The following is a 13438-nucleotide window of genomic DNA, read 5'->3' on the forward strand; positions in this document are numbered from 1 at the left end:
TGCTCAAGAGGGAATTCGAGCCAAACGATCTCGTCCTGAGACGAAACGACATCGGCCCACCGACCCCTGGAGCAGGCAAGCTAGCGGCAAACTGGGAAGGCCCCTACAGAATCAAAAAAGTGATGGGTAAAGGTGCTTTCAAGTTAGAAAGGCTTGATGGTAAGGAAGTCCCCAGAACATGGAACGCGGACAACTTGAGAAGATTTTACTCCTAGCGGGCGGACCGACATGCCGACCAATCTAGCTAAGTAGTTAATTTGCAAATTTGAACTTTTCATAGTGATCTACGAGTCCTTTATATAATTACCGAATAAGATATACTTGTGCAAATTTTCTCTCCTGTCTTGTCCCCCTGTTTTCCAGATAAACCGTCCCATCATGACCAACAACGACGCGCAACCCCGGGACTGATCACCCCGGGAGCCCGTCAACTACCGTTGTAACAAATGACTACGCGAAAGGCCACGATTCGTCGATATAAACGATGACTATAAACCAAAAACGGTTAATAGAAACGATAACACGATCAGACGAATAAGAAAAAGTTAACTACGCCAAAACGGGCAAACGACTAAGAAGTCAAATTGTTCACAAGCCAAAATAAAACGGCTAAACAAAAAGTTTTAAACAGAGGATTAATTTCTTGGGGACGTCGACAATTTTGCCGTCCTTGATGACTTTGAAAACACTGATCGCCGACGTGTCAAACTCAGGAGCAACGATTTTGACCTGAGCTTTAAGAGCCTCCTCGGTCGCCAAAATCGCACCCTTCCCTTGTTTCACGACGTCTTTATACTTTGCTTTCCATGTTGCCAATTCGGCCTCCACGGTCTGCTTCTCCTTCTCTATGTCGGCCACCCGTTTCTGCGCCGCGCCGACCTGGCTTTCTAAAGCCATTTCACGATCGACAAGACGAGAAACCGTGGCGTCCGATTCTTCTAACTTCTTCTCAGCAGTGGCGGCTTTCTTCTCGGCAGCAGTAGCTTTCTTCTCGGCGGCGTCAAGTTTCTCATTTGATTGGGTCAACTACTCCCGGAGAGTCTCAACTTCACTCTTTAGCTCATTGTTAGCCTTCCCAGTAGATTCCAACCTTCTACGAAGGGACTCCATCCCGGATAGCTCAAACTCGGCCTTCTGGGCTATCACGGCGCCACGTAAAAGGGTACGGTACATCCACCTCGCCTGCCCGGCAAGGGAAGACTCATGGAAATACTCCTCGGTACCAGGAATCAGCTGGGAATCTATAAAGTTCCCGGCATCAAAATTCCTCTCCATAACAGTGAGAATCCCCTCAGGACTGGACGACGTTTTCCTCTTCCTCTTAAGGCTAGGGACCTCTTCCACCTCGTCATCGGCATCCGGGTTAGACGTCGAACCCCCGGTGCCAATCACCTCGCGGAAGGGGGAAACATGAACCGCTTTGTCGACCTCGACCTGGGCAGCTTGGGACAAGGTCCCGGTTCCGTCAACCGCGGCTTCTTGCTCGGTAGTAGCCTTGTCCTCCGGAGGAGCTGCAGACTTCTCGGCGGCAGATTTCTCATTGTCCCCTTCGTCGTCACTAGCACACAGGAAAGTTTGGAATAAGTTAGGAAGACCCGTCACCGAGGCAGACATCTCCACTGCGGAAAAGCAAACGAAGTCGGTTAATCACTACAAATTGTTAGCAAAAGCAAAAAGATAAGGGACAAGTAGAGGCTTCTCACAAATATAATTACGACCGGCCTCCCGATCACCCATGAGAAGGTGAGGATTTACATGATTCCTACCGAAGACTGCCATCAACACATCGGCAATCTTCCTATCCACCGCAGACATGCCCCTATAGGTTACCTTAACGAAGGCGTTTGACCCCGCTCCGAAACTCCAATAGGTCGGAATAAGGCGTACCCCCTCTAACGACAGCCAAAAAGGATGACGACCTTTGACAGGGCGGACCTTGAAATATTTGTCCTTAAACCCATGATAGGAGTCTTCAAACAAACCAAAAATCCTCCGACCTTGGGCAGACCGGAAGGACATGAACCCCTTTTTATGTTTCCCCTCCTTCGAAGGGTTAGTAAGGTTGAAGAAGAAAAGGAAGACATCTACAGACTCCGGAAGCTCAAGATACTCACAAACCATCTCGAAGCAGCGGATTGAGGCCCAGCTGTTCGGATAAAACTGCGACGGCGCCACGGACACACGGCTTAAAAGCGCCATCTGAAAGGCGGAAAACGGGATACGAACCCCAACTTGAGTAAACATGGATTTGTAGAACCAAATCCAGTCGGCTACTCGGGGGTGGTGGAGATTGATCTCGTACAACCGCTCGTGAGGAGCCGGGACGAAGACGTCATAATTGGCTTCTTCATCAGTCCCTCCGCACAAGTACTCGGCTTGTCGGAACTCGGTGAGTTCCTCCTCACCCATTTGGTTAGGCGAATCCTTCACGTCGGAAACGACCCAAGCATAGGGATCGTACGCAGCAGGAGAAGGGGAAGCCCGGGAGACCGTGCGAGCCATACCTACATGGGGGGACCATCCAGTCAGTCTAAGAGATCGGTTGCTCAAGCCGAGCACAGACACTACCCCCACTACTCCCCAACTAAGGATGAAACACTATAAGTGGATGTAGAAGTTCAGGAAAAAACCTACCCTGGAATGATACCCCCCCTAACGCGTATAACCACCATTGAAAGGCTACACAACAGCAACAAAAACCAGGCAACAAGCATGCAAGAATGAAGCACAAAAGAAAAGAATTTAAAGAATTACCTGAATTGATGGAAAGAGGATGAAATTGCAAGTCTGGGAAGATACAAGGAGGATGTACGAAAGCACCGCAGCGACGCTCTGAAATCTTGTAACAAGGAAAAGGAAGGAGAGAGATGGGAAGTATGAAGAAATGCAGAAGCATAAAACCGATTGTTTAAAAAACTGCCTCCCAAGAAGCGCGAAACACCTGGGGGCAGAATGGTCTTTGCAAATGGGGTTTTTTCCACCCCATTATGAGCATTTAATGCTCCGCACAAGGAACGATGCGGCGAAACAGTTGCTTATGCAAACCAGGGGACACGCGCGTTGAGGGCGTATTCTCCCCACGTGCGGCCGAGTTGACGAGAACAAACGAAACAGGAGACGACACGCCACTAATAGTCCCCACGACTACCACTGGCGCGTGGGGGCACTGTTACGGCCCAGCCCAAGTGACTCGCGGGTCAACTCGACCCGGTGACGACCCGACCCGAACGACCGGATGCAAACGGATCACAGCGCGACCCGGACACGCGTCCCTGACAGCTCCCCGCTACAGCTGTGAGGAAGCTTCGAGGAAGGTGGGCCTGTCCTCGTAGGGCCCACCTCTGACACGATATAAATAGGGAAGGACTTGCCCTTCCCTCGAGGTACGTCACCTTTTCACCTAACATTTCTCCGCCTGCGCACTGACTGACTAGATCGTCGGAGTGTCTTTGCAGGTGGCACCCCCCTTTTTTCTCTCACGACAAGTGCTCGACTTCACGGCAAACCGGAGCCCGACACAACCGCGATTGAGGAATCCTCGCTCCCATTAATCATCACCCGACCAGTCCGAAAACCGACAACCGAACATATATATATATATATAGAAAAGTTTTATAATGGCATGAGAAGTGGTGGCTATAAATAATTAAAAGTTGATTAGCCTATAAATAAAAAACAGGTGATAATACAATGAGTGCTCCTTTGATTCATGGTTACTGATTTAGTGTTACTAAGTTTATTAGATTAGTGTGGAACGCAATAATTTCTAAAAATTTATTGTAGGATAGACTTGTAATTATGTCACCCAAAAAATATTTTTTACTTTTGGGCTTTAGAAATAAGTGAACAAACTTTAATAAAGTATTATGGTTTTTATTTTTCCTAATACTGGTCCAATAATACAAGTGAGTATGAATTTGCAAAACAAAATATTTTCTCTGTTTACTGAAGCCATCAGCTATTTTTTGTGTAAAAAAATGATATGTTTAAAGAAAATTTATAATATAATTTTAATAAATAAAAAATCTCAATCTAAAAATACAACAATGATTAATTACTATTTTTAGATCTATTTAGATTTATTTTAAATGTAATAGTTGGATGTAGATCGAACAAATAATTTTTAAATTTAATATTTATATTTAGAACCTATTAGTTTGAATAAAATAGCGTATAATTTTAAATATACGCTATTTTATTTAAATTAATAGGTTCTAAATATAAATATTTTATTTAAAAATATTTAAAATATTTAAAAAATATATTTTTAGGTGACGTAATTACAAGTCTATTTTACAATAAATTTTTGTAAATTATTGCGCTCCACACTAATCTAACAGACTTAGTAACACTAAATTAATAATCATAAGTCAAAGAAACACCCATTGTATCATCACTTACCTTTTTTTTCATAGACTAATTAATTTTTGACCATTTTTAACCATCACTTTTTATATCACCATAAAACTTCATATATATATATATATTAGTTTGTTCTTCATGAAGGGTGGTCAAAATCCTAATGTATGTATTGAGGTTATTGCGTAATTCATCATACAGAGTTGATGATGTCAAAGCACGTTGCATGATAGTCATTTTTTATATCAATATAAACTATGCTAAACGTATACTAAAAATTAGTTATTTGTGTAAAATATATGTTATAATAAAAAATATATATTAAAACAATTTAAATATACTTATTCATACATGAATATACATTAGCTGATTTAGTAATTGTTTTTTTCGTGTGTACATAACATTGTTATATAAACCACTTAATTGAAGGTGACAACATATCTTTCAAATGAAATAAATCTACACTACATTGTGAAGGTTGCCCTTCTTCTTTTATTTATTTATTTATTTTTTTTGGTCCCTGCAATTGAGAGTAAGAAGCCAAATAATTATTGAAGGGCTTTCGGCCTACACATATGAGGTCTGGCCCAAAACCATGTTTGTAAATCCTTATAACCCCTTTAATGCCATGATTTCTTTAGATTTTTTAACAAAAGTTAAGAAGATTAAGCCCAATAATTTATTGAAAAAAAAATTAGACAGAAGCTTACATAAATTAAATTATTTTTTTTGTGACAAATTAAATTAATTTAATCTCTCTTATAGTGTACAATTGTGTAATTTATTTCTTAGAAAGAAATATAAATCAGTTAGATATAAATCTGTTGTGGCATAATAATACATGTTTAATATTCACAAAAAAAAGTTTATTATACATTTTTGTTTATATAAAAAATATTATTCAAATAGGTTATTTTAATGTAAAATTAATAATTTTATTAAAAATATATAAAATGATACATATAAATATATTTAAATATATAATAATTGATTTAGTAATTGATTTTTTATCAAACATTCCAAAAACTTCTACGGATTATGATATCAATCCTCTTGTTGTTGAATCAGTTTGTTAAGATTAGTTGTAATCCAAAGAGAACAAAACGAAAAGCTTAGTCCTCTCCAGTTGAGTAAAAGCACAAATGCACAATTATCTGCTCCATTTGCGGATCTTGTGATTTTAGTTATCAATCATTTTTTTATTTGAATAATCACAATCTTATTTATTTTTTTAAGTTAATATATATCATTTTTTTATTTGAATAATCACAATCTTATTTATTTTTTTAAGTTAATATATATTATAACGTGAAAAAGTCTTTATTGTTTATAATAAGATGGAATACTAATTACTGTTAAAAATAGTGATTAACTTTTATTGTCTTGTAAATATTAAAGGTGAGAGAGCTAATTTGAAATTTTAAAATTTTTCTATATTTAAGAAGATTTTTCAACCCTTAACATTTAGTTTAAAAAAATGATGAATTCTTGTACTTAGCCACATTTTCAGAATTAATGATAAAAAAAGTATGCATAGAAGAACAAAAATACAATTAGAAAAAAATTATAACATATCAAAAATGTATTTTTACATATAATAGTTTATGATAATTTTTGGTATATACATAATATCATCTATCTTATTTTTTATTTACAGTAGATATAATTTTATTTATTATATTTTTTTATAATAGAAGTACATAAAGAGTACCTAATATATAATATAAATAAAATTCTTTCAAAAAGGAAGAGATATATTTTTGATGGGAACTCCAATAGACTCGCAATAAGTTAATCAACCTTATAAGAGTCTGAACAATCAATCACATAATGTTAAATGTAATTTTTCAAAAAAAAATTTTAAGTTAGAAAAACAAAGCAAAGAATTGATGAAAATCCTTCCATCTTCAATGACGGTATAATTTTTGTTGGTTTTCCACTCAAACGTATTTTTTAATTTGGCACATTAATGATTAATGGATCGAATTCTATTTAAAGATTTATTATTCGTTAATAAATTATTGCATACACGGTATTCGAACTATTAATACTTATTTAAATGGATTAGTAAAATAATTGCTGTATTTAGGGGTAACAATAGGTAGGGTAGGATAGGGTTTGAACCCAACCCTAACCCTACCCGCGGGTTGAGTTTTTAACTAATATTCAACCCTACCTTATCCACGGGTTGAGAAATATCCGACCTTAACCCTAGATTGAATACCTACGAATAGAGTTCATACTGCCAAGCCTAGTTGTATTATCTAACTTATTTTCAAAGTCTATACATTTATACAAATTTTAACCGATTACATACACTACATCATTACGCGCAACACATGTTTTTTTTGTTTGGACCACTCTTTACTATAAGATAAATTAATAACCATGGCCTAACATGCATGCTTTCTCTGTTTACGGGGTGAGAAATACTCACAAGCTTTAATAATTTCTTATGGCTTATATCGTTTCCCTATGCTTTCATTATCTTTATTTTTATATATATGTGCCACAAAAATATGTTAGGCTAAATCTATATGCTGTTTCCTATGCTTTCATTATCTTTGTTTTATATATATGTGCCACAAAAATATGTTAGGCTAAATCTATATACTAAATATTATGGATAGATATTATTAGTTTTTGGTCACACCTTGTCAAATAAAACAAGTTCCAAATTAGGGTTTTATGTACATTTCTTAACTCTATATATCCATGAAAATGTGGACAGGCTTTGCTTAAAATCAGTGTTCTTAAATCTCTTGATTATAACTCATACCAGCTAATATTTGAGGAACTAATTTTTTTTCTCTAATAAAATACATATCATATCATGTTGATAATATATTAAATTCTATTCAAAAGTTTGTTATTGACTAATGAATTACTGCATATATAAGACAGAATTTTAAATTTCCAATTTCTAATACTTATCTAAGTGTACGAGTGAGTTAATTATTTGACTAATCTAAAATTATTATTAATAATATATATTTTAAATTTAAATAAATGGCATTTGAGGGTCACTAATACTTTCCATAAATTTAACTTACAAAACAATCCGAACTCACTTTAAAACTATTTTTTATGTTGACTTTTTTCAACTTAAATATTTTTCTATTTTAAAATGATGCAAATTAAACAATCACTCCGTACATAGCAGTAATTGGTTGAAAATTGGAGGGACAATTTTGTTTGAAAATTGAACATTGTATAAGAGAGATGATGCTACCAATACAAACAATAGTGACATATTTTCTTAAATGGCTTTTTTATATAATTAGATATGATAAAAACTTTAATTTTCAGAATACGCACCGCAGGAAAATGTTACTGAAATACGCAGGCCCAAGTCTTGGCCATCGCCCACAAAATGGGTTTCGTCGTGATTTTAGGTGAAGCGCCCGCGGAATGGAACAAGAAGCAGTAGGTTCCAACTCTAGGGCGGCGGCTACGAAATGGTCCAGGTGCCAATTTATGGCTATCACCCGCGAAATGGGTGACATCTGGGACGGCAGCTACGAGTTGGCTCTAATTCAGCTGCAGCGCACTTGAGTTGGATCACTTCTAGTGTACTGGACACGAAATGGGATCGTAGTGTGCCTATATAAACGATGCTGGATGAACCACGGAGGAAGCCATTATGTATCCATTCTCCTCCTACTCTCCAATATTCTCTCAAGTTCACAAGCTTCTTTATCTCTTAGAAATTTTTTGGGTATTCAGATTGGTTTGTTTTATGTATGACTTCTCAGAACGTGTATTTAATTATATATCCCAATGGAAAAATTTCTCATACAGCATAAGGGATAACATTCGTTTGCGACGATCCATTATGGATAATGATTCCGCCACAGACATCGTTGCAAGATCTGAAGAATCTGATTCTGGTTCATACCGGAATGGTTGGGAAAAAAAATCACAAAGGTGACTTGTAGGATGCCGGTTGCAGTAGCCAACTTGTTTGCGTATCAAAAAATGCAGATAAAATCTGATCAGCAGGTGTCGATGATGTTCTCTTATCATCGCAGCATAGGTACGATATATTCGTTGGAGCTTTGTATGAATATTCAGGATATTGGCGGAAGCTCGTCTAGTTCCAATAATGTGGAAGGGGTGAGAAATCTGGGAGCGGCTGATTTTGTACCGGGTCCAGATATAAGTAGGGCCCGTAGTCCAAGCTTCAATGCGTTTGTTGTGCTGGAACAGAATGCAAATCTACGGGAACCGCATCCCTCCCCTTCAACCTTACTTGGGTTCGATAGGCATCCCGATGTTGGCATTGCTGAAACTTCTGATGAGGATGACATTGAAGAATTCAGTGGTGATGAGGCAGAAGCCGTTCCGGAAACGCAACCTCTGCATCGCGACACCATTCCTCCAACACCTGTCGAACTGGTAGGTGGACGTGTATCCTCCAGCACACCTGCACACTACCTGTCCCTAAATCATGGAGCAATGCATTCGAGTAACGCAGAGGACAGACTTAGCAGTTACGCTCTGTCAGGCGAGATGGAACTCGAAATTGGGTTAAAGTTTCTGAACCGAGAATCAGCGATGCTGGCAGTCAAAAACTACAATATCCGTAGGAGTGCAGAGTATAAGGTCGTAGAGTCGGACCAAAAGAGGTATGTATGTCGATGCAAGTAGTTCGGTGATCAATGTCGTTAGATGGTGCGGGTTGCGAAGACAAGGTCTTCCAGATTCTGGGAAATTCGAAAATACGATAGGCCTCATAGTTGCTTGGCAAGTTCAATGTCTCAAGACCACGCTCAACTAGATAGCAATGTCATCTGCCAGCACATATTCCCCATGGTGCATGTTGATGCGACTATTTGTGTAAAGGTGTTGCAAGGGTCGGTAGAGTTAGCGTACGGGTACAAGGTATCTTACAAGAAGGTTTGGCACGCGAAGCATAAGGCAATCAGAAGGATCTATGGTGATTGAGACGAGTCCTATGACCAGTTGAGCAGATACTTCAAGGCACTACAAGCTTTCGTCCCAGGTATTCGTTGCAATTTATTTTCGTATAGTCTTTGCTATTCGTTGTCCATTTACTCCTTAGCAACTTTGACTAAGTAAAACATTGGTTTACAGGGACAATTGTTGACCTCCAAATAGTTTCGTACTATGTCGGAAACACCCTTGACCGTGATAGCGTCATGTTTCACCAGGTTTTCTGGTTGTTTCCTTCATGTGTTCAAGCGTTCAGGCATTGCAAGCCGCTGGTATCAGTAGACGGAACACATCTGTACGGTAAGTATGCTGGCACCTTTCTCATGGGCATAGCACATGATGGAAACAACAACATTCTGTCCGTTGCCTTTGACCATGTCGAAAGGGAGAACACAGATGCATGATACTTCTTCCTGACCAATTTGAGGAGACATGTAGCGACTAAGCCAGGAGTTCTTTTTACCTCCGATAGGCATGCTGCAATAAAGGCGGCATTGGAGCATGAAGGATGTGGCTGGGAGCACAATGTTTACTGTGTACGACATATTGCCTCCAACTTCGCAACAAGTTTTAAGAGTAAGGAAAACAAAAGACACCTGGTTAATGCCGCTTATTCAAAGATGCAAGAGCAGGCGCAGTAGTACCTTGAGTTAATTAGCAGCGAGGATCCCGTAGCTTTGCCGCATGGAAGATGGCTGGGTAGGCTCCGCTTGAACAAAAGGTTGCGGGTAGTAGTAGTAGTCCCCCGGAACTGGAGGAGGCTGTGGTGGAGGATGGTAACCCATGTCTGCCTCAAAACCGGAGCGGTCTTCCTCTAGTAAATCCGGCCTATCCTCCCCAGGGTCAGTTTGTTCTTCAACTCTGCCTCTGCGAGGATGGCGGCGACGATGGTCTCGGGGAACAGGCGGCAGATTAACCACGGGGCCCCTTCCATACTCTTCTGGTGCGCCTGCGGGGACAACTTCCTGCCTCGGATCATGGAATGCATCAGGGGCAGACAAAAACATCCTTGTTCTGTTGCAGTACCACCTGTAGTAATCTTGACTGGGACGCAATGTATCTGCATGATCAATGTGCAGCCTATATGCATCACTTCGCCGATTTGCCCATACCTCAAATCACTCGGATAGTCTAACTGGCCACCATCCGTCATCATTGCGGGCTGACTGTCGATGGAAGGTATCAATATTAAGTGGAGGGTTTGGAAGTCCTTGCTTTCCACCAAATTGACGCAACACTCGGTCAACATTCAGGATCTCAATCCACCTGAAAAATATGAGAGGCACAACGGCGGTATAAAAATCTCCATGTGGGTGGCCGAGGAATTCAGCCGGAACTCTAGAGAGAATCTGTGGATCCATATACGGTTGCCAAACAAACTACACATAAAAGAAACTCCGTCATCCAAAAGCATATACACAGTTGTTAGTAACATATTAATGACAACCAGCACCAACCTCATCCACCTGCATATTGTCCAATCTCAGACGGTGCCTCAATAAGCGCTGCTCAGCATAGTCATTTTGTCCTTTTTTGCCTGCCCACCTGTTGGACAAGGACAAAATTAAAAAAAAAAGGGAATTTCCAACCGCAAAGGATATCTGATAACAGTCACAAAGTGGGAAGACATATACCATACCTCGTGGCTAAAGGAAAACTATACGGCGTCGTGACATTCGGTGCCAAGAAAGGTAATTTGTAGTATATCTACGACATGAGTAACGTATGACAACCGGCCATACCCTCAACACTGTACTCTGTTGCTAAGCACATAGCACGATATAACCAACAGAGGACGGCGCTACCCCAACTATACGTGCAGATCCCATCATAGTCAGCTAATAACGGCAGATATCGAACATGCACCGTGTTGTTTGCCTTGTCTGGAAGAAGCACGCCTCCCAACAAGTAAAGTATGTAACACCGTGCATATTGCATGAGCCCATTATCTTCTAAGTCAAGCGGCATCTGCTGAAGACAAGTTCTGAGCCACTTCAGCTTTATGTTGAACTTCGTTGTCCCTACATGGCCGGCGGAAACCTCACCTAGAAGTTCATGACACCATTCCCAAATATCTCTTTGGTGAAACTTGCTCATGACCTCAAAGTACTACTAACAGGCTGACCATCAATAGGTAACCCTAGCTGCATTGCTACATTCTCCAGGGTTATCGTACACCCGCCCTAAGGGAGATGGAAGGTGTGTGTCTCCGGTCGCCATCGTTCGACAAAGGCACTAATAAGTGGATTGTCGTACTCGAAGCGCTTGATCAAAGAGGCATGGTAAAATCCCGTGCGTCTCAGATAAGGCTCAAGCCTCTGCCGCCTAATTTCCATGTTTGGATCCGCAGGATCTACCATGAAAACATCGACGAGTGTGCCATGAAGAGTAAGGACACGTGTCGGCTGCAACATAAGGTAGCAAGAAATACAATAGTTTAAAATACTCTACAAAAATGTTTAAAGATGGAAAAATTATGTCTAATAATCTCAAACAACAATAATCAGCTTAACGCCGTAAACTAACCTTAAGGAATAAATGTGCCGTTATATGATGCTCATCCAACCGGTTCAAGTTCTCCTCTGCGTTAATCCCTTCCCCACTCATATTAAAATTGTTTTCCCAGCACTGCCCTCCCACCCACCTCCTCCTACCTTCCTTTTACCACATATACAATTTTTTTTTACCCTATCATCCCTTCAACCGTGCATGAGGTCCCCTCCCTCACAACCCTTTTATAATGGTCCTGGCTCCCTTCCCAAGTGTCTCCTGCCTCCCAACATGACCAATGCATGTGCAGCTGCTACGTTGACCTCCATTTCGTTGGCGCCAAGGACGAGGTCCTCCAATTCATTGGCGCTGCCAGCAGCTTGGGCCAATTCGCATGCGCTGCCCCTGAGGTGCACCACCTCGTGTGCGCCGTCAGCGAGGTTGCTCCATTTCGTGCATGGCAGCAACGAAATGTGGAAAGCTGCTGTCCCTACTCCATTTCGTTTCTTCCCTGAAGTGATGGCAAACTCCATTTCTTGGTCGCTGGGCACGAATTGGGCATGCGTATTTCAGGATCGTTTTTAGCTGGTGCATATTTTGGGAATAAAAGTTTCTCATATATTTAATTAGATAAAAAAGTCTTCTTAAATTGGAGGGACAATTTTACATGTATATTTTGTTAAATTTAATCTATATACTTTTAAATAATATTTTTAATAATAGTAGATATTCATTTTTACTATAAGATTATATTCACCTTTTAATTTAAAAAGTTAATTTAGATTATGTTTTATAAGTAAAAAATAATAATATTTTATTATTTTATTATATGAAAAATGATAGTCTAGAAAAAAATTAAATAAAAAGACACTCTAATATTTTTTAAATATCTGAAAGAATATTTTTGCTATTTTAAAATCAAAATTTAAACTTCTAATTTCTAATTTAAATCAATATATATAACAATAATCTTATAAGATGTTTTAGTCTGTTTAAAATTAATTCTAAAAAAAGATACTTTAGTCTTAGCTTTTAACAAGTAACTAGGATCATATTTTAGTCTTTTTAAAGTCAAATTTAAATTTTTATTTTTAATATTTTCAAACGTTCTTAATTAATCTTATCTGAATATTTTAATCTTTTTAAAATTTTAAATTAAACTAAATAGACATTTTGGTAGTTTTAAATTAATAACCTTAAAAGGTTATTTATAAAAAATCAAGATCAAATGTCTAATGCAATCAAACAATACTAATTAGTAATTACTCAATTAAAAATATTTTAATTATTTAAAAATTGATGTTAAAGAGATATTTTAGTGTCTTAAAATGAATTAAATGAGCATTTTAATCTTTTAAAATTGTGTTCAAATTTCTAATACAATACAATAATTTTGATAAAAATAAAACAAAATTTATCTTTTTTTTATTTTCAAATAAAAATTATTATTACCAGCTACTTTATTATTGATAAAGGTTACAAAGAGAATGCACCATTAAATATTCATGATAAACTAATAAAATGACACTAAAATTTCAATTTATAAAGGATATATATATATAATAGAGGAGTGCTACACATACAAGTCATTTTTGTTTACAAGTCTTACAAGTTGGGCCTAACACGCGCGTTA

This window comes from Arachis hypogaea, chromosome 7 (genome assembly GCF_003086295.3).
Source record: "Arachis hypogaea cultivar Tifrunner chromosome 7, arahy.Tifrunner.gnm2.J5K5, whole genome shotgun sequence".
Classification (NCBI taxonomy): domain Eukaryota; kingdom Viridiplantae; phylum Streptophyta; class Magnoliopsida; order Fabales; family Fabaceae; genus Arachis; species Arachis hypogaea.